This window comes from Alexandromys fortis, unplaced genomic scaffold (genome assembly GCF_014885135.2).
Source record: "Alexandromys fortis isolate MF-2015 unplaced genomic scaffold, M_Fortis_MF-2015_v1.1 scaffold_107, whole genome shotgun sequence".
In the NCBI taxonomy this organism is placed as follows: domain Eukaryota; kingdom Metazoa; phylum Chordata; class Mammalia; order Rodentia; family Cricetidae; genus Alexandromys; species Alexandromys fortis.
In genome coordinates this window covers 1825144-1847201 of record NW_026067987.1, presented here as the reverse complement: position 1 = coordinate 1847201, position 22058 = coordinate 1825144, and the positions used below count along the sequence as shown (strand labels likewise).

The window sequence follows — 22058 nt, the reverse complement described above, 5'->3', positions numbered from 1 at the left end:
TAATTCTTTTCTATCACTACTCTGCCCCCAGCCATTTATTGACCATCTCTGCCTTAGTTTGTAGTCAGGAAAGCTCATGGTTGGGATAAGGTAGTCAGTCTCTCATTGGACAACCTCTATCTGGCTTCTGGTATGAAAAGTGACATCCTCCCCCACCTTCCTGCTCCATGCTGGGGGGGGGGGTGCTCATATGGGTGCTGTGTGGGTGCCATGCAAAGTTTCTTGAACATGCTGCATCCTGAATCTCTCCTTGGCTTGTGTTCCTTGCTCGGGCCCATCTTCATCGGCCTGTGGCTCAGTCAGAGGAACTGACTGAGGACACTGTCACGAAACCTTTGCTCCTTCTGTTACATGCATGTGAGGACTCCATGCCATTTTCACTCACTGAACACTTGAACAACCCTAGTTCGCCCTTTACAATTGCCCCCCATACTAAGATTTCTTCACTGAAATTTCTTTATTTAGTCAAAGAACGTGAAGCCTGCTTCCTGTCGGGACTTCGGAAATTCCGAGTCTCCAGTCTACTCTTTGTGATGCTTTAGCCCCAAGACCTTTAGTTTATTGTACCTCAGTGCTTCCAAAACCCTCACTGCTGCTTGCTAAAAGTACAGATTCCCGGGTTTCATTTCTGAGCACTTTTCCCATTAGAATTTCTGGCCAAGCAAGGCATTGATGAGCATATCTTTACTCTTATGGGATAAAGGCCTTGGATGAGATGGTTCTCCATGTTCTGTGACACATAGTAGCCTTCTAGAAACTTCCACTAAAGCCTCTCTTTATGAATAAAAAAAAGAAACAAGAAAAACAAAAACAAAGCAAAACAGAAAACCAAGAAAACAATTACCGTATTTCTGGCAATTTAAGCTTCTGAGAGAAAAGGGCATGTAGAAATATATATTTAGTTAGGTCCAGTCAAGATTTGGAGGCGGCTAAGTGTGCGTTCTTGCATTTGGGAACACCCAGTGTGTGTCTCTGGCATGCTGGAATACAGCTTCACATGGTCTCCTTTTCAAAGCCAGTCCTCTTCTTCCTGCACTCATTGTCTGCCATCCTAAAGGAGAAGAAGAAACACAGCAAGTAGAGCCCTTGGCTATCGTGTGGTTCAGCTTCCTAACTTAAAGAAGAGACAGGAACGAGAGGAACATGTCCCAAGTGCTCAGGCCCAGTTGGTGTCTTTGATGTGTTTACTGATGGGTTTCACACTCAAGGGGCTTTCTTACTGGTGAGCTCTGTCAAAGCCAAACTTTGGGTTAAGTCTTTTCCTCCGAGAGATTTTGTTGGTGGCATGAGCTTGAAATGTGACTTAAAAAAAAAAGCCTGTATTAGTTTCCAGTCACTTAGCACATATTTAGTGGCTTCAGACAATAGCCATGTATTATCGTCGTGATTTCTGAGCTGGACCCTCTGCTCTGGCTTCCACATGAGCCGCATCGTTTATGTTCAGAGATTCAGCTCACATGAACGAGCAGAAAATGTAGCACTAGGCACATTGAAGATGTATCAAAATTCCATGCATCTCAAGGCCTAAGGACAGCATACACCCTGGATGTCTTTTGATTTGCCATCCTCACAACAGCCCTGAGAAGCGGGTCTTAGCTGGCTGTATGGCGCTGGTTAGTGATCTCAACATTCCAGAGGCTGAGGCAGAATGACTGTCATCTCTAAGCCCTCCCAGGCTCGTGAGGGACTAAATGAGTGCTATTACCATTATCCTATTTCTGTAGAAGAGTAGCTTGAAGTGCGTATTAGCAAATAAAAGTTAAAATTATAGACTTAATTATTCCTTTTGAAAAGAAGGGAGAAAATTCCATTTTCTTGCCTCCTCCCCCCACCCCCCTGCGCAATCCCCAACTTTCTTTTGCTGTCCTTTTCAAACGTTTGCAATCAGGAAGCTTTCCTAAAACACGTGGGGGCTCTAAATCCTTGAGGTGGAAGCCTGAAGAAAGAAAAAGTTCAGCCTGTTCAACCCCAGGAAGAAACAGATCTACACGCCACTTGAATCTAAAATGTAAGGCTCTCCTTAGTGGGCTGTCTGACCAGCTAGATTTGAGAGTAAGAGCTCCTTCCGTCTGTTGCAGCCTTTTCTGGGCATCATCAATATCCTTTGTCATGTGGTTTAGCACTTAAACAACAGTACAATCCCTTTCCTTTTTTTCTGCCTTGTTACAGAGGCTTTTTGAGCTGGGAAGAAACTTCACCTTGAATTCCATGTCCTCAATGCCTAATGGTTGAGTAATTGCGGAGAAGATTTTGCTGCTGAACAGCAGGGTTGCACTGTGAGCTCAAGTCCCTGGCTTCGAAGCCCATGTGTCTCACACCTTCCCTCGCTACTTTATTTCGTCAAAACTGTTTGAAGGCGGTGCTTTCTAAAGTTCATTTCCTGACATACTCAAGTAGTATATCTTGCCCGCACCAACAACAATTTAAAAGAAGATTAAAAGATACTTGTATCATTTGAAGCCAGAGGCTTTCTAATTGAAAACAAATCTCATGTGCCTTGGGCCTTTCCTGAACAGTCTGTACTTTCAGACGGTTCCAGAAGCAATGCTCGCCCCGCTTCCTTCCACGCTGCTGCCCGAAGCATGACTGCTTTCCCGGCGTCAGCAAGTCCCTGTGTACCAGAGATCTGCTATCTCACCAGCACATGAGAAAAGCAAAGAATCATGAGACCCAGTGTCTCCTCTCCCGAGTTAGGTCACTGCTGGGAGCAACCTGTTCTATATGTGAAGAGGGAAAACTTTTGCGGAACTTCGCAGCCTACCAGGTCCCACGCTCCAGGAGAGACTCAAAGCCAGTCTTCATGTCTATGCGGCAGTACTGCTGCTTGCAAGGAAAAGGATGATGAGAGAGTGTTTCGTTTTGTGATCCTTGAGGTGTCCCAGCCAAATACAAGTAGGAGTGCTCTCTTTCATGCTTGAGAACTTGGCACACCAGCCAGACATCATCCTGCATGTCCGGAACCCCAGCACTTGGAAGGCAGAGAGGCAGGAGGATCTGAAGTTCAAGGCCAGTCCTGGTGTACATGAGACAGTCTCTGAAAACAAACGAAAAGCTGACATTGCATTTCCACCATACCTGGCTGCACGATCTTGTACTTATAATCTCTTTTCTAAAACGAAGTATCATCAGTTTAATTGAAGCTCTGACGGAACTCTCTGTGCCCGGGTTGACTTCTCCAGTGTTCTGTGGAAGACTCTAGGGGTTGCATGTTCTTATAAAAAAAATTCTAACTCATGATCTATTCGTGGGGACATGTGTTGTTTTCCTTGCTGAATGAAATTTTATCGTAGCTCCTGGTTGCGAAGCTTTTGGTTCCTCTTTCTTGGTGCCATTGATTCCAGATCCACAGTGAGACACATCGTGGCACGGAGAGCTCATGGAGAAAGCTCTTCGACCCACCACAGGAAGCAGAAGGAGAAGGTGCTGGGGACCAGACAGCTTCCAAAAACTCTTCCCAGCGGCCTGCTCCCTCCAGCAAAGCTCCACATTTTAAAGTTTCTAGAACCTCTGAAGACCACAACTGTGTCTGGGGACCTAGTAGCCAATACCTGAGTCTGTGACAACATTTTATATTCAACCTTGAACAACTTTAGTCACATTTTTGCTATCTAACCGTGAGCTATTAAGCCTGTTGCCTAGACTTCTCCTAAATGAGCCTTGAGTTACAGGCCTGGGAAGTGGGAGAGGGTTAGAGGTTTGCAGATCCTATTGCATTTTTTACTGCAAGTCTCCTACAGTCTGATACTGGTCACTGCAATATTTGCCACTGTGTGACTGCCAAAGTCAAAGGCTGCTCTCAAGGTCTCCTGATAGGAATCTGGAGAACATTCTGCCTTGGGAAAACCCCAGCTGTATTGTGATATCACAACATTTAATATAAAAGGAGGTCAACTTGACCTCTTTATCTTCCAAAGGCCTGGTCCTTGCAGGGTAGCCTATGGGCTCCAGGAACATCCTGCTGACGTTGTTATCCCCCATATCACAGGAAGCAAGCAAGTCCCACCAGGTCTGAATAGTATGATATACCCTTGGCAGTGAGGTCTCCAACTTGCTTCCTTCTGTATTTTTACGGGGAAATGGAAGTGGCCTAGATCTTAGGCACGTACCCAAGAGTACAGAAGAGCCTCGCATTTGTTATATGTGGCTCAATGCCACAAAGATAGTTTCCTCTTCATTTCGTCAATCTCTTATTTCCCCTTTTATATATTTATTTTTTGAGAGGGTACATAGGTGTATCATTTGTCCCAGGTCACACAAGTCAACTTTTCTCCTTTGGAATACTTCCCACTGTCCCACAGTTTATCTGATTTGCTCTGAGATCTGGACACTTGCTCACTTTCCAGTTCAGTATCTGTGTTAAAGTTTTTGCCGCAATGAAACAGTTCTACAAAAAGGATGACCCTAAGCCATGCTTGCAGCCAGGCCTTGTCCCATAGGAGATCCAATGTCACACATTGACTACATGCCCACTGCTGCCATCCTTTGTCACAGCACAGTTTATGTGCCTGTCTGGTGTCATTTCAGCCTATTTAGGTTCAAAAATTATTTAGTAGAATAAGGTCAGTCCAGGGTTACACAGAAGTCCTGTCTCAAAAAGTTACCTCGGGAGCAAAGATGCCTATTATTTCTTCTCTATTTTCTTATTTCAGAATAGAGGAGATAAAGAAAAAAGAGATGGAGAAGGTGTCAAATATCCATGTTGCTCTGCCATTCTCTAACAAAGCAATCTGAACATCACGTTCATCACCTTTGAACTGGACTATTTGAATTTTGATAAAGAGTATCAAACTCTTTAAAGTACTATTCAATAGCATCTATTTCTGTTAATTCAAAAGTTTTCATTGAATTTGGATGTGGTGACACACATGTGTAACCTCAGTACTTGGAGGTAGAAGCAATAAAATTTATGAGCCCAAGGCTAGCCTTCGTTACATAGTGAATTCTATCCCAGCCTGGCTACAGGTGATATCTATGTCTTCCTGTCTGTCTTCTTTCTCATATAGATAATGTAAGAAGATACCTTGAATTTAGGACTTTAAAACAAGTTGGAGATTGCTATGTACTACAGGAATTTTTGTAGTATTTTCTGCATTATGATATGGCTATAAGCCTCTGGGAGCCAGGGAGTGGAATGTGGTGGTCTGAAAGAAAATGCTCCCCAAAGGGATTGGCACTATTAGGAGATGTGGCCTTGTTCAAGGAAACGTGTCCTTGTGGGGGCAGGCTTTGAGGTCTCCTTCGCTCAAACTTTCTCAGTGTGACACCCAGTCAAAACTTCTTGTTGACTGCAGGACGTAGCAGCTCCAGTGCTCACTCATTTCCCGGCCACCCAGACCCAAATAATCACACAGAAACTATATTAATTAAAACACTACTTGACCTATTATCTTAGTATTCTTATTAACTAACTCTTGCGTCTTAAATTAACCCATTTCTATTAATCTGTGTACCGGGACTAAGCTGTAGCTTACTGTTAAGGATCTGGTGTCTGTCTCCTTTGGCAGCTACATGGCATCTCCCTGATTCTGCTTTCTCTCTCTCTCTCTCTCTCTCTCTCTCTCTCTCTCTCTCTCTNATATCTTTGTTTTGATTTCCTGCCTGGTTTTACTCTGCTAATTCATTGGCCAAAATAGCTTTATTCATCAGTCAATAATAGCAACACAAATACAGAAGGACATCCCACATCATTCCAGCACCATGTTTGCCTACACACTATCATGCTCCCCATCATGACAATAATAGACTGAACCTCTGAACTGTGAGCAAGCCACCCCACTTAAATGTTTTCTTTATAAGCCTCACTGTGGTCATGGTGTCTCTTCACTAAAAACCCAAACTAAAACAAATAGAGATTTATAAATATAATCTATATAGATGATATAATCACAAAAATTTAAAGCAACATATATTATGTGCAGTGACAGGTATATTAAAAATCAGAATGGTGAACAGAAGAGCCATCACCAGACATTCAACAGTGGATAAACTTGAAGAAGGCCTATAGAAAGGAACAACTGGAGGACTTTCTGCTTGAGCTTGGGACCCTTTGTGGATAGTCAGTTAGGAAATTAGGGTTGTTAAATCTCACTGTGAAGGGGAAATAGAACAGACATCACAAGTGGACAGCGGGGAGGATTTGGGTATGGCAAGAGCATAGGAACAGGAGCATAGGAAGGAGAGAGTACTGGGAAAGACCACTGAAATCAGGGTCATCTCTGGGATGATCTAGAAACCTAGTGCATGGACACTTCCAGGAATCTATAAGGATGACCCTAGCTATGACTCTTAGTCAGGAGAGATGAACTGGTCATCTCCTATAACCAGGCAAGACTTCCAGTGGAGGGATTGGGACACCAACCCAGCCAGACCCTTTGACCTACTCTTTGCCCTGCCTACAAGATATGCTGGAGTAAAGGTGGTGCAGAAATTATGGCAGCAGCCAACTAACGACTGGTCCAGCTTGAGAACCCTACCATAAGAGGGAGTCCACCCTTGACACTATTTGGGGGGGGGGCAGAACCCAGAGGTAGACAGCCCAGTGACCTAGGATAGAATCAAACATGACTGCCAAAAAAAAAAAGTAAATCAAGTGATTCCTAATGATATCCTGCTTTCCTCATAGATCATTTCCTAGCCCAACTGTCATTAGAGAGACTTCATCCAGCAGCTGATGGAAACAGATGCAGTGACCCACAGCCAAAAATTAGGTGACCTTGGGGAATCCTGTGGAAGAAGGGTAAAAAAGAATATAGGGACCATAGGGGCCAAGAAGACCACAAGAAAACCCACAGAAGCAACCAACCTGGGATCATGGGGCTCACAGAGACCGAACCAACAACCAAAGAGCTTGCATGGGCTGACCTAGGCCCAAGTGTTAGAGATGTGTACGTATGTTAGAGATGTGTACATATGTTAGAGATATGTACATATGTTAGAGATGTGTACATATGTTAGAGATATGTTCATATGTTAGAGGTGTGTAGCTTGGTCTTCTTGTGGGACTCCTAACAGTGAGAGCAGGAGCTGTCTCTGAATCTGTTACCTGCTCTTGGGACCCTTTCCTCCTCCTGGGCATCCTCATCCTTAATAGAAGTAGAGGTGCCTAGTCTTACTGCAACTTGCTATGCCATGACTGACTGATAGATGTGAGAGGCCTGCCCTTTTCTGAAGAGAAACAGAGGAGGAGGAATGGATGGCGGAAGGGAGGTTGTAGGGAGAGACTGGGAGGAGAGGAGGGATGGGAAACAGTGATTGATGGGGCTGAAAACTAATTATAAAGAAATTATAGGAAAAGACCAAAAAAAATTTAAAAAGGGAGATAAAAAGGATGCCAGGATTGTCAAATGGCCTGCGTTATAAGGGCAAGGTAGAGAAATGATACATCCTTTTTGTTTAAACAACCTGTTGTGATTATAAAAATATCATATAAAAACCCGAGGAAGAGGCTTGAACAGGTGCTCCTGAGAAATCAGTGCGTATCTGAGGGGGCTAAGCTCAGAACTTCACAGAGGCATGCTGCAGCCTTTGAGACACTGGGGCTACTCGTCCAAGGACTAAGATAACTCCTGATACAACAGTATGAGTTATAAAGGCCACAGTAGTGGGAACTCGGAGCAGCTGGTGAGTGCACAACTATGAAAGCATGGACCGCTTCATCATGGTATTAGAGCAGCGGTATGCACACAGACAACAGACACAGAAATGCATGCATTTGTAAACGGAAAGAACTGAACAAGGATGTCCATAGCAGCCTCATTCATAACAGCTGGGGACAGCTCAGAAATCCATTAATGGTGAAACAGAGAGAGAATTCTTGGTAGTTCTATGAAATACATAATTTCAGCTCTTAGTAGACCAATTTCAATTTTTTATATTTTATATGTGGATGTACATATGTAACCTTTAAACATACATGGTTTGTATGCTTTAAAAATATAAAAATATAACACCCTCATAGTGGGGGTGCAGGAAGGAAGGGGGGAAGAAAGGAAAAGGATCAACAACTATTTTACTTTACCTTACATAGTTTAGACTTCTAACACTAAATTTTTCTCTTTATCAATATTTGTGAGTTATGGCGGTACATGTCTGTAAACACCACTGGAGGGATGCTGGAGCAGCCTGGACTGTATAACAAACACTAGAATGAGAGCTAAGGCTACACAGCAAGACCCGTGCACACCTTTAATCCCAGCAGGCAGATCTCTGTGAGTTCAAAGCCAGCCTGGTCTAGCAAGTTCTAGGATTCCAGGATAGGCACCAAAGCTAAAGAAATACCCTTTCTAAAAAATTAAATAACAAAAAACATATTTATTCATTATTTATTCCTTATTCATGTCTACACATTGAATTCTTTATCATAATTGTTTCACTTTCTATTGAAAAAAACTATGAATATTAACATTTTGCCTATTATATTAGTCCTTTTGGTGTCAAATAAAACAGCGTTTTAAAAAAGAAAGAAAAAGAAAAAGATCTATCCCTGCATTTGCTTGCCTTTGAATTTGATTTCTATTGATTGTAAAGAAGTCAAAATGTTGACATTTAAGATGTGTCTATTTCCATCAAGCAGTGGTGGATCTCCCCTTCAATTTAATCTCAGGATTTAATCCCAGCACTTGGGAGGCAAAAGTAGGTGGATCTCTGAGGAGGCCAGCCTGGCCTACAGAGTTAGTTCTAGGACAGCCAGGGCTGTTATACAATGAAAACCTGTCTTTAAAAAATTAAAAAAAAAAAAAGAGAGAAGAAGAAAAAAATAAAAAGATGTGTCTATTTCCTTTGTCTCTAAACCTAAAAGTATTTCATTTCAAAAATCTACTAAACATTTAAGCATATTTCTGAAGTTTTCATTATGATCTAATTTTACGACTTGAGCTGAAAATTTTTTTAAAGTCTATAATGTTACCTGGTTTTTGTTTGTGTTTGGTTTGGGGTGTTTTGTTTTTTCTTTTCTTTTTTGGGTGTGTGTGTGTGTGTGTGTTGATTTGGTGTTCTTTCCTCCTGCCTTTTTCATTTCTAGGGGTAGGGTTTTGCTACCTGACTACTATGTAGAGCCATCTGGCCTTGAACTTGCAATGATTTCCTGTCCCTGGCTCCTAAGAACCAGGACTGGAAGTGTGTGCCACCATGTTTAACCTGCATTCACTTTTAAAGTAAGATAAACTTGTTAGATCATGATCTGAACGTCATGTGTACCTGTATGTGTATCTATGCACACATTAGCCCACATTCACCCCACATGCACAAAAAATGAACATAATCCCAAAGATCAGAGAGGGCGAACAACTTGCTCAGAGTGAAACAGAAAGCAAATGGTGCAACCAGGAAGATTGGCTAGCACTGTGGCTGCCTAGGCCCCCTGCTACACGGGAGGAATGGCTGACTTAGTTGAATAGCTGAGAACACAGCTCCTGGCCAGTGACTCCCTTCTTCCTCTAAAGTTTCCATTCTCAATTGCACCCAGCAGTGCTTAAACTGGAGTGAAGAGAGCAACTTCTGGGAAAGATGTTTTGTTTTGTTTTGTTTTCCTTCTTCCAGCCTATCTCACTGGTCAACATTTTATTTTAAAAAGAAAACAATGACAAAAGGTCTCGAACTGTTTCCCTCTGGTGACATCATTTCTTGAGAACCTGCACTGGCCCTGCCCTGCATCGTTGCCCAGGGCTGTGTACCAATAAGATAACATCCCTGTGGTCACCCACCGTTAGTGATGCTAACATGTGGCTTGTGACTAGGCAGGATCGATGGTGTGTGACTGTAGTCCCTGGTACCTGGGAATCTCAGTCAGACTTCAAAGCCAGTTTGGGCAGCACAGTGAGACCCTGTCTTTCGAAGAAGGAGAAAATGTGGATAGTGGATATATAAAATTGAAAAGTTTTTATGTCCCAATAAACCTTTCCGCCAATGCAATAATTCAAATCAGACCAAATCAAATTAGAAAAGGCTCAGATTTAAAGGATACTAAAGCTCCCGGTGGCCTTCCAGCCCCCCAAGGATAAAGGTGGGAGGAAAAACCTACCATGTGTTCGTTCTCTGTGGAGCAGTTTAAATGTCCTGTGGGAGCGGTCTTGAGTCTTTCTGTGGAGGGGTCATCATTTGGCAGGCTTTCTCGGAGTGGGAGTCTGGACTGAGGCAATTCCCAGAGGAGAGAAAGTTCTACCCAAACATTCCAGATTCTTTGGGTATAGGAGTGCCCAGGGGCTGGGGTGAAATCTTAATCCAAACATTCCAGACTATTTGGGTATATGGATGATAGGAGCTGAGGTGATGCTTTCAATCAAACAAAAATTTAAAAATATTCTTAAAACTTTATTATAAAAAACTTGCAAATAAAATCCATTCTGATTTACTATAATCACTTTGGATTAAAATTTAGATAGCCACATCTAGCAAGTAGCTCCTGTATTAGACAAGGCAGGTCATCGATTAAATTTCTACAGCTAAAGACTTCTGTTGTTGTTGTTGTTGTTGTTTTTGGTTTTTTGAGACAGGGTTTCTCTGTAGCTTTGGAGCCTGTCCTGGAGCTAGCTCCTGTAGACCAGGCTGGCCTTGCTGGCCTCGAACTCACAGAGATCCCCCTGCCTCTGCCTCCTGAGTGCTGGGATTAAAGGCGTGCGCCACCACTGCCCGGCCACGACTTTTAAACTCTAAATTATAAAATAAAAAATAAAATAAAAAAATAAAAAAAATCTGTTTCCCACATTAGTTTGCTGTGCATGACTCTGAATTTAACATCTGACTATCTTTGCCAGAATAAGATTATTAGCTCTGTGTATGAATACAAAGCCAGTAGACAGTCCGTGGATGTTTCCTGATGTCTGCCGAAGCCTTCATGTTCAATCACTGCCGCACACTCTTCATGAAAACTGCTAGCCGTGGGGCACCCAGGTGGAAATTACAACATTGTGCACCATCTTTAAACAGCCCTGGATAGCGTGCAGTTTTCTCACGCCTCCATCCAAACCTCCTTGAACACTCACTATCAGTTTCAACCTTCCAGAAAGCCAATGGAATAAAAACTAAAATCGAAAGGAAAAAAAAAAAAAGCAAGAATTTTGTAAGTTCACAGAAAGTATGCTTTTCTGAATTTGACTGTTACACACCAAGCCTGAGCCGTGGTGGGTCAGTTTGTGCTGAATCATGGTAGGGAAAGGTCCTTCTGCCCTGTCTCCACCTCCAGGCCAGCGCCTGCCCTTAGGTATGTCATCACCTGTGTCCTCCCCGGTCCCTGAGCTCCTTGGTTTCAGCTCTTTACCCAGAGGTGGCAGACACTTTCTCTGGCTCCACACTGTTATTCCGCTCTCTCTACTCCACTCTTTTTCCGGGATCTCTCACTGCCTGGGAACCCTAAAATTCTACCTTTATCCCTGTGCTGTTAATCTTTCCATCTGGTGGTTTACCTGAAGTGTGTTTCACAGCCTGTGAGAATGTGCAAACGTGCAAGCGCGTGGAAATTCGGTACTTCTTTTCCCATGTTTGGAATGAAGCTGCTGAGTGCATGTTTTCTGAGTGACTCAGAGGAGTGCTGGAGCCCTCCCAGACAGGGAATTGGTGCTAACATCACCCATTCTACGGTTGTGTCACAACTACCAGAATACTTGAAGCATTTGTAACAGGAATAAACTTTTTGAGACGTTTAGTTGATGTCATTCTGTGTCTGTAGCTTCCTTTCTCCTTCCTATAAGTCTGTCCCACTGACCGGTGGGAAGAATGTAGAGATGAGAGCCATTACTTTGCATAAAGATTAAAGTAAGACAACGCCCCGACATAAGCCAGGCGCGACAATACATGGTTACATTCCCAGAACTAGGGAGGCTGAGGCAGGAGGATCATTGTCAGGAAGCATTTGAAGCCACTGCAGGATACATAGTGAGCTAAAGGCCAAACCACACTGTAAAGAAAGACCCTGACTTAATAACAAAACAAAAATCGGAACCATACTATTCTATCTGGAAAGCATTCGTCTTCATTGAGGGGAAAATGTGTGTGCTGGGCTGAGCTAGTTATTAGAGAGTCGATGGAGGGCACCTGCTAGCCACTAAGACTGCTTCTACCTACCTAAGGAGAAATGAGCCCGAGCTCAAAGCGTCAGTCAGAGCAATATGGGAGGAGCCTCTTAAAAATGATTCAAGCCAGGAAAATAAGCAGCCTATGGCTATTTCAATTGAGTATGGGGTATCCCATAAAGTTTTGCCCACTACAGATGGCAAGCAGACTGGCTGTGGGAGGATGGGAGCCAGGGAGTACGGAGGGTACCATGCAAAGATGCTGCTGTTCCGGATGAGGCCTGGGGATGGAGATACAGGAACTCCTGGTGTCGGCAAGAGACTCTAATACCACAAGCAGCATACATACGTGGGAACGAACACTTCCAGAGCCTAGAGAGAGACTCCTCATAGAAGTGAAGAGCCTCGGAAGGCAGCATGGGGCTCTGGGGCTCCTCCCTCCACCTAGCATAGGGTCCTCTAATTCACCGGAAGGAAGAGAAAGGGGAACGTGTAAGAGGAGAAAAGTATACAGGCCTCCGATCTCAGCACTCAGGAAGCGAAGTCAGGATTTCTGTGTGTTCAAGGCTGAATTGGGCCATAGAGTCAGACTCTGTCTCCCCCCAAAAAAGAGAGAAAGAGACGGAAAAGGGTGAGGAGGAAACAAGGAAATGACTTGGACTTCAAATAAACTCAGTATTTATCCCAAGGAACTTTGCCTCCTGGGGAGAAACATGGAAATTTTCTAGGGAAAATCCCTGTTGTCATTGCAAACAGGAGCTCTGGGCAAGATAGCTCAGCATGGAAAACAAAGATGTCTCTCTTTCCTCTTTCATTTCTGCCCATCTGATTCCCAACACGCACACTTTGGCTTCACTGCAAATATATCAGTTATTTCTCCATAGATACGCTAAGGGGAGTAGGGGAGGCTTGCCACTCTAAAAATGAGAAGCAATGCCTATCAGACGGTATCCTAAATCTAGAAACACCCCCCTTTCAGTACTCACTGGTTCTTACTGTGCCCTAGGGAGAGAGGGGGCAAGGGCTTCAAGCCTGGGTTAGAAAGTACTGCTCACATAGAGCATTGAACGTAGGTTCTCCTCACTGTAAGGGAAACACAAAGATCCTCAGAAAGACTACATCTGCCTGTATCCATTACTTCTAGAAACCGTTGTCCCCATGCTTCTAGTGAGATCCCATGCTGGATTAGACACATAACTATTAGTCACAAACGTGTAACTATTTAGTATCTATAATCAGCACCCGACCTCCAAGTCTCCTTCCCGATGTAGCAACAGTTGCAAATGCACACCTTAGTTCTTAGAGTCAAGCTTCATCGAGATATGCAAAATTACTCTCCTCGAAAATTTCACTGCTATTAGCAGTAACTTAAGTTTCTTTCGTGAGCCATGACTTACACTGCCTCTCCCACTGTTATTTACTCTGAATGATAGATAGTAAAGGTATTTTACTGTTCCCCTATCTCAGATGAGGAAATAGAAGCCTCTTTGTTCTGAGATCTTTGTCAGGGCTGTCCCTGGCACCTTTGGTCTATGCCTATCCCACCTTTCACTCAAACATCCACTTTCCTACTGCCGTTGTTGGGAATGATGATTGGATCCTTGCTACTCACCTCTAGGTGCTGTCTCTTTAAGGTACAGGGTCATTCTAGATTCACTGTTCACACAAAGGCCTCCCAGGCTAACCTTGCCCACAGTAACCTCATATTCCTGTGAAAGCTCACAGGACATCATTTGCACGGCTCTTTGCTGAGCCATCCTACCGTACCTTGAAACTAGTCCCATGCTTCTCTTCACTTCGAAGTATGTCTCTGTTTGGACCCCAAAGGTCCACATAGCTCCTCAGACATATTCAATGGATGATATTAAATCCCTGAACCACTGAAACTAGGGAAGAGTTCTAAAATACAAATATCCCCACTGGGCAGGAAAACCTTCCCGCTTCCCGTTTTCCTCTGGTCATCTTTGCCAAGGCCACAGAGGCAGATTTACTACCAAGCCCCAGGCTAATGAAGAATCCTCCAAACAAAACTGCATTTATTTACGCAACGGCTGGAACAGACTTCAAGAGCTTGGGAACCCTATTCTAATTACTTGTCCAATTGACGCCTTGCCTGGGCTAGGACCTCACAGGAGCCTATCAAACATAATTGGGGTTTTTAACCTTGTGACATAAGCCATTAGCTACAGAGCGTCCTCTTTATTTCCTTTTCTTAAAAAGTACATTCAATCTACTGTGGACTTTCCCATCTATCGGTGCAGCTGGAGGTGACTTCCTGCTCAGTCAGCTGACCCAGCCCTGAGTCACATCACTGCTGCACGCTGGTGAGGCTGCTTCTTCAGCTAAGGAACCAGGGAGAGAGACTAGCTGGAGCTATCAGAACACCCAGAAGGTGGGAGGCTTTTGTGTTTCCACTGCTCATTTGACATCTCACAATTAGAATCGTGGCTCCTAGAGCTTTCGGCTGCTGCTGACATATCAGAAGACAGGACAATCAGTTCCCTTTGTCCCAGGGTGAAAATGACATTTTTGTAAAAACTCCATCTCTGTAGGCAATGAGTCATTTACCCGGGCAACCCCTTTCATCAAGGGGTCCTTCCTCTGGTCCTCATTTCGGGGATGTGTTCTGCTGAAATGCTAATGACCCGGAGTGCTCATTCTGGGATTCACGATGATGCAAGTCCAGTTTTGAGAGGAATTTGAAAACCACAGGAAAGAAGCTAGGTCCATGGGACGGGGTTTGAAATACAAAGAAGGAAACTTCCTAGTTCGGGGAAGCCACTGGGAAAAAGCCATAGGGAAGCTGAATTTGGAAGTGGAGGAGTTAAGAAGCCAACTCTGCCAGCTTGCTGCTTAGCTAAGTGGGGGTTCAAAGACCTCTCATTAAAGAGGATAACGGAATATCCTTAGCTTTTCTCATCTCATGCTGCTACAGCAAACCAAGCATTGTTGTGATGCACTTGACAAATGAAGACCCATCAAAATACACTTTTCCCCATTGACTCAGTGGGGCAAGCAGTCCGGGTATATCGCCCTCACTTGTGTCTTTTCCAGAAGTCTGCTCATCAGCAGGGCCCAGATAGAGCCTCCATTAAAGTTTTCTTCCTTCCGAGGCATCCAGTAGGAAAATGGTTTAGAGAAGAAAACCACAGGCAAACCAAAAGTGCGGTTAAAGGGCAGGAAGGTGTGTTTTCATTTCAGGTCTGAAGAAAAGGAGCATGGGGCCAAGACCTGGTCACCTAAAGCCCCTTGGGACTCAGTGCAGGAAGTCAGTGCACTGTACCAGCATTCGGTATCACTTGTGATAGATTAATCATAACCAGCCTGCACCAGACACCTCAACTGTTGACAGACGTGTAACATAAGCCCATGGCAAGCTTCTAGCCTGGAATTTTTTTTCTTCAGTGTGCTTGAGATCACAATAGCCCTGTCTACTTACTGGAAGATGCACCTGATCATATAGCGTGATACTGACTTCAGAACAACGTACATCAGGTTTTTTTTTTTTTTTTGGTTTCCTTGTTAATGAACATTAGGTAGTGGCTGTCAACGGAATGAATGGTAGGAACAGGCTTAAACTTGAAAGTCCCGAGGTGGAGACCTAGGTCTGGTACACAAGTTCTAATCCTGAAGGTGGCTGGAGACCTAGGTTCCTTCCAGCTTCCTCTCTCCAGCTGTCCTAAATCTACAGTGGTAAAAGCTCTCGTCTAAGAGAGCACCACCAGAAAGAGGAAAGGGGAGGGGAAGGGCGTAGGAGACATGCAGTCCTTCTGGAAAGGACCGTGTTCAGAATCACCACCTACGTGGCACTTTTCTTACTCTCTGCTGGTGAGGTCATCACACGGAGACCCCCAGCACCAAGGGAGGCTGGGAAAGACCATCCTTTGCTATGTAGCCATGAACCCAGTCAAAAGTCTGGAAAGAAGAAAGTGGGAAATGGGAGATAATTTGTTGTTCTCGCCACAGAGGGAGGAGCATGTTGTGTCACGCAAGTAGGTCCAGTCTCTTTCTAGTAAACGTGGTAGGAAAGCCATCAACATCTGGAAGGAAAACTGCTCACAGTGTTCTGCACAACAGCAACACAGACTGAGCCTAGGTGGCCAACAGGGTGACCACCAACAACGGATAAAGGAAATGGGGTGTATTCACACAATGGATTTTCAGGAGTGCTTGCCTTATGCTTTTGTTTGTTTTTCAAAACAGGGTTTATCTGTGTAACAGCCTTGGTTGTCCTGGAACTCACTCTGTAGGCCAGGCTGGCCTCAAACTCACAGGCCTGCCTCTGCCTCCAAAATGCTGGGATTAAAGACATGCACCACTACTGCCCAGCCACTACGCACTTTTTTTTAAACTGATACAGCTTTATTATTTTTCCTTTATTGAAAATAGATTCTTTTCTCATATAATATGTCCCAATTATGGTTTTCCCTTCTTCCTCTACTCCTTCAAGTTCTTCCCCAGCTCTCCTCCCACTAGATCCATTCCATTTCTGTCCCTCATAAAGAACAGGCTTCTAAGAGATGATAATACTAAATACTGCAGGTTGATATTGGAGAAATAAGTATGGTCATGAATATTTTGGCTCAGAGGGTTTTTTAACCTCAAAAGGGCTGGTCATGAACTTGCAGTGACATATCCACCTCTGTCTTGCCATGCTGGAACTGCAGGCATGACCCACCATGCTCGCTTTCTCTTGTGGAGAAATTTTGATATGTGTTAATAGGGCTTCCATCTGTATTCTACATTTATATCCCTTATCCTTGCAGTAGACGGATCCGCTTCAAGTTTTGGTTTCATGGAAGTTAAGATATTTCAGGAACGTGGGGTGAGGATCAAGACTACTGACTAGAACTGAAAAGTTCCAACTTTCTATTAAGGAGAAGTTGTGCCAATTATTTCACCGGGGTCGCTCTGAGATTCTCCACTGACTCTCTTAGGAAGACTGCACCACGGGGTTCAGACATCTCAGTGACCTCGGAATGACTGGGAACACGGTGGTCCCTTTAGGGCTGAGTTCTAGAAAGAAACAAAGAAGTAGCAACCCCGTCAGCCGAATCTTAAAGAAAAGGCTCGTGAATCTTTCAATGAAAACAAAACCAACTAACCCAGGCGTGCTGACACAAACCAGCGATCCCAGCACTGAGGCAGGAGGATTGCTGCAAGCCTGAGGCCAGCCTGGGGTACATAGTGTCAGATCAACCAGAGATATATAGCAGGATTTTATCCAAACAAGGTCAGAGCACTTTCTTGGGCTGAGGGTACTTAACCATGACTTCAGAGAGCCAGCAACCAGGACTAAACTACTAAACAGGTAAAATGTAAAAATTCTGCTCTGACTCAAAGGGAGAACCCCAGGACCCTGGTTACCTGCAGATTGCAGCAACACTCTGAGTTTTCCTGGGAGGATCTCTGGCCAAGGATTGGGCAGGTTCAGACATGTTCTCTGAATAAAACAGCTAACAATGCAGACTGGTTCAAAGGTGAATGCCCCTCCCCCCATTCCATACAGAGAATTCCTCTCTCTTCATAGCCAGTTACTCTTTCAGATCAAACATCCATGTTTGCTGCCCCTGTCCAGTCAAACTTCCACCTTGGCTCTTTTTTTATGATGTGAAATCAGTCCATCCTAAATTTTTCTCTCTTTACAAACGGGGTCTCAGTATGTAGCCCAGATTAGCCTTGAACTCTCAGGGTGCTCTTAAACTCTCAGAAATCCTCCTGCCTCATCCTTCGGGGTACTGGGATTGCAGAGATACTACCGGCAAGACCCAGTGGCCCTTCTGATAGTTACAGGAAATGTGTGATCTTTTTCAGTTGCGTTTTCCTTTTCATTTTCAGGCATTCTCTTTCTGACTCACAACTAAATACAGTTTGTTTCAATAACCCAAAATAAAAGTCAGCCTCAAGAACCCACCATGCAGAACAGACGAGAATTTCAAAACTGAGTCCTGCTGTAACTGGAAGGGGCCTTAGCAATCATCTACTCTGAACTTGACTCCAAGCAGTTAGAAAATGCTCCCACCAACAGAATTGCAGAAAGGCTATCAGAACCAACTGTTTGAAAATTCCCAAGCACATAGTTCTGGCCCAGCAGTTATAAAAGGAAGAACTTGGTGTCCAGATATATTCTGAAACACATACAAGGATACATATATACAGTAAGGGCCCTCGGAGCAGTGCTGGGAACAGCAACCAGAAAACAAAAGTGATAAAGTACAATATACAAAAGGATGGGTATGCTTCTGACATGAGAAGGAAGAAAGATAATCCTGTGTCAGAGAATAGTGTTCACAATGCTGTCCCTTAAAATAACGCCAATGTGATTGCGAGGGGCCAGAAATGTATACACATGTGTTTACATAGAAAGGGTGACTGGAAGCCACCAGGCTCCTTTCAATGGTAGTTGCCTCAAAGGACATGATTGAGGAGCAGTGGGAACATGTATTTTTCAGTTTATTTTATTTTTTTTTTGAGACAGGGTTTCTCTGTAGCTTTGGAGCCTGTCCTGGAACTAGCTCTTGTAGACCAGGCTGGCCTCGAACTCCCAGAGATCCGCCTGCCTCTGCCTCCCGAGTGCTGGGATTGCAGTTTAATTTTTATTAAAATAAAAATATTTATTTTAATTTTTAATGTTGTTAATCTTCAGGAATTAAAATTGCTGGTATTCTGGCTGCCTTGGTTCATAACTCAGGAAATGGTACCACCCCCCAGCACTTACATACAGTGGCCCAGCCATTGCACTACAGAACCAGGAAGGATTCTACTAGGGACTGATGCTGGCTTAGTGATGGTTATACAGGGGTGAGGAAGGCCATGGGAGGCACCAGTTTCCACAGCTTGAGGGCACTGGGCTTCTACCTAAGGCTGATTAACTTGAAAATAAGACTCCAAAGAACTATCACTATCCAGTGTAGTCTGTGCAGAGAAAGAAAGACAAGGAGATAAGAGACAGCTTGTGTTTTTAAGGACCCAGGATGTTATCTCTAGAGAGCAAGCGATGTTGGCAACGACCTCTTCACCTTTGGAGTCAGCATCCTGCTGGTTTCCTGACTCCTTTTAGAAGGTGATTCCTCCAGTCCTTAGGAAATTGCCAATTTATCCTGTGAGTATAGCCCACATCCTGCCTAAGTGCACACACGGAGGAAAGGAGGCTTCTCCAGACTGTCACTGCTTTTCACCTGTCCTCGGTTCTTGATGAGTGAGGTCAACCCGTCTTCTCGATGTCTCGCTTCCTGTTTAGGGTTCCGCATGACTCCATCTCAGTGATGATTAAGCCACCGGCACATTCTATGCCCCTGGCCGGCGTCCCTGTGATAGAGTGAGTCTCAAGGTATTTGTTTGGAATACAAGATAGAGATCCCATGTCCCTCCTACCGTGTTTGACTAACAAGATGGGGGTCAAGAGGCAGCTGGGAACCACAAAGGAAGTCTGATTTAGGATTGAGTCAACACCAAAAGACACCAAGTTAAGAGCTGAATAACCATGTCCTTAATATAAGTTCACCAAAGGACTCAATGTCCCAGAACCCCGCACTTCATGTGACCATCGGATGACTAAACTGAGTTCAGTGGTGCTGACCGAGTGCTTACTGAGGGAACAGAAATTGTATTAGAAACATTAGTTCATCCAGTAGACAAGAACTGCCCCCCCACACCTTCATGGAGAAGGAGACAAGCCAAAAACAATAATTGTGTGACAAATTGTGCAGAAGTGTGTGAGAGAATAATGGCTTTGAAAAGGAGAGGAATAGCAAAGAAAGGCTAGGGAGATAGAGAGGGGAAGGAGGAGCTAGAGAGGAGGCTCTCCTTTAAGTCAGCTGGGATGAGTTTGTGGTGTCTCCACCACTTGTTATCTATTTAGGATTAATAGACCTGAAACAGCTAGAGACTTTGCAATATGTGGACCCCGCTTTTCAACACACATCCAAACACACATCCACAGGCAGTCATTTTAGTGGAGTTTTTTATTTTCTTCAGTAAAATTAATGTTACATAGACATGTGTGAGACACAGTTAGGAGAGAATTGTTTCTGAGTTCTGAAAGAAGGTTGAACTAAATTATTCGCAAACACGGATCCACCTTTAAATCTTAAGTGAAATCCCTGTACTGAGCCCAGGCAGGAGGATCTCTAGAGGCTGGCCACATACACAGACACACAGACACGTACACACACACACACTCACTCATATACACACTCACACACTCATATACACATTCACACACATGTACACCCCTAAATAAAATAAATACCAGAGAGCCACATTTTGGGAAGGGTCTGGAGATACTCTTACAGGTGTGGTTTTGTACAGCTGTAACCCCAGGGCTAGGGAAGTGGAGGCAGGAGGATCAGGAAGTCAAGATCATAGCAATTTTGAGATCAGCGTGGGTTACATAAAACCCTACCTCAAAAAACAAAACAGCCCCAGCTTGGTGTTATATACTTCTAAACCCAGCACTTAGGAGGCAGGGGCAGCTTATCTCTGTGAGTTTGAAGCCAAACTGGATCTATATAGCCAGTTTCAGGCTAGTCAGGGTTACAACATGAGACCCTATCACAAAACAAAAACAAAATATTCAACGACAGGCCTTACAGCATAAAGCTTCTATCTGAACCCAGTAGCACTAGTCCAGAAAATAGGACTCTTTAGTGAAGTCAGTCTTCTGCACCTTCATTGTTTGCACTTTAAAACCTAAAAACAACCACTTATTTTTGTTCCCAAAATTGACTTAATGAAAAGTACATCCAATGAATACTTTAATGTATAATAATGAAGGCCAAGTTTTGTGATTCCAAGTTTCCCAAGAACCAACTTACAAGACCTATGAGTGAAAAGCCAGCAAGATAGAAAGAAAGGAGGGGACCAACCAGCCAATGCCTCCTCCCACCCCCCTTGCTGATTGTGTGGCTGGTGGCTTTCTCTAAGGGAACATGCCGTTGACTCTTGTCTTAGTTAAGGCTGGCAATTCCCCGTTTGTACAAGCATGTCATGTTGTGAGAAAGGAAAAGCATCACCATAGAAACTCAGGTCTCTGACACACCAGGAAAGATTAGAGATAGCCTATCTTTGGCCACAGAACTTCTCAGTGGCTGTGTGTGCACAGGTTTTATGAAGAGTTCGATATCAGACGAACGAAAGCTGATTCCGTCTCCTAGGTTGCCGTGCCAGTTCACGATGCTTCTACCACATTCCCATCTTATGTTTTCCGATGGTGCTGCAGTATCTTCCCTTGGCGAGGCTTAACTGTTGCTAAATAGGGAATCAGGGGACGTGGAACAGAGGCGGAGGTGGGGAGAATGGGTGGGGAACAAACAAACAAGGTACCCTGCCTTCTCATGCTTTACCTAAGAAGACCACAGAACAACAATGCTTAGGAGGTGGGAGGTGAGCCAGGCTTTCACTGGGAATTCAAACTGGCCTCAAACTTTTGATCCTCACCCTCCTAAGTGTTCCGATTAAAGACATGACCCACCAATCCCAGCTAAAGATTGGCATTTGTTTTCCTTTTTGGTCTTTAGAGACAGGCTCTTACTATATGACTCTCGCTGTCTTAGAATTCTCTATATCGGCCAGGCTGTTCTTGAACTTACAGTGACCCTTCTATCTCAGCATCCTGCTTGCTGGGACTATAGGTGTGAGCAAGCCATCCACCAGGCCCTGCTGAAGAATGACTTTTAATATACTAAAGAGAAACATTTCAAATCATTGAGAAAGGCAAGGCCAGTCCCCAAATTATATTGAGACACTCTTTGGCAAAAGATAATCCTTGCCTCCCACCAGAATCAAATTAAATTTCCAGTAACTGAAACTCAAACATGGTTGAACATAAACGTACTCACAGGAGAACTAAAGAACCCAGCCAAGGAACTCACAGGATGTAAATGTCAGAGAGAAAGTAGGTACATATTCCCTTCATTATGCAGGACGGATAGTGCTACAAATATAAAGGCATGTGAGAAATCCCCAGAGAAATGGCAATGGGTCTGACCACATAAAACGCCAAACTTCTGAACATTAGGAAGCCCCTATAATTAAAGCACAAACATCTAAGTG

At 44.0% G+C, this 22058-nt stretch overlaps 1 long non-coding RNA gene across 2 annotated transcripts in view; it reads right to left on the bottom strand.

The window, feature by feature from the left end:
* The window catches only part of LOC126511951 (uncharacterized), an 80721-nt gene that overhangs the window by 15349 nt on the left and 43314 nt on the right, over window positions 1-22058 (bottom strand). Inside the window, exons 4-5 of one of the 2 annotated variants that reach the window (XR_007594833.1) lie at window positions 2762-3034; window positions 845-1051 (exon numbers count right to left, since the gene is read on the bottom strand). This is a non-coding gene — a long non-coding RNA (uncharacterized lncRNA). The remainder of the gene's footprint in view (window positions 1-844; window positions 1052-2761; window positions 3035-22058) is intronic. The other variant, XR_007594832.1, reaches the window with a different exon arrangement.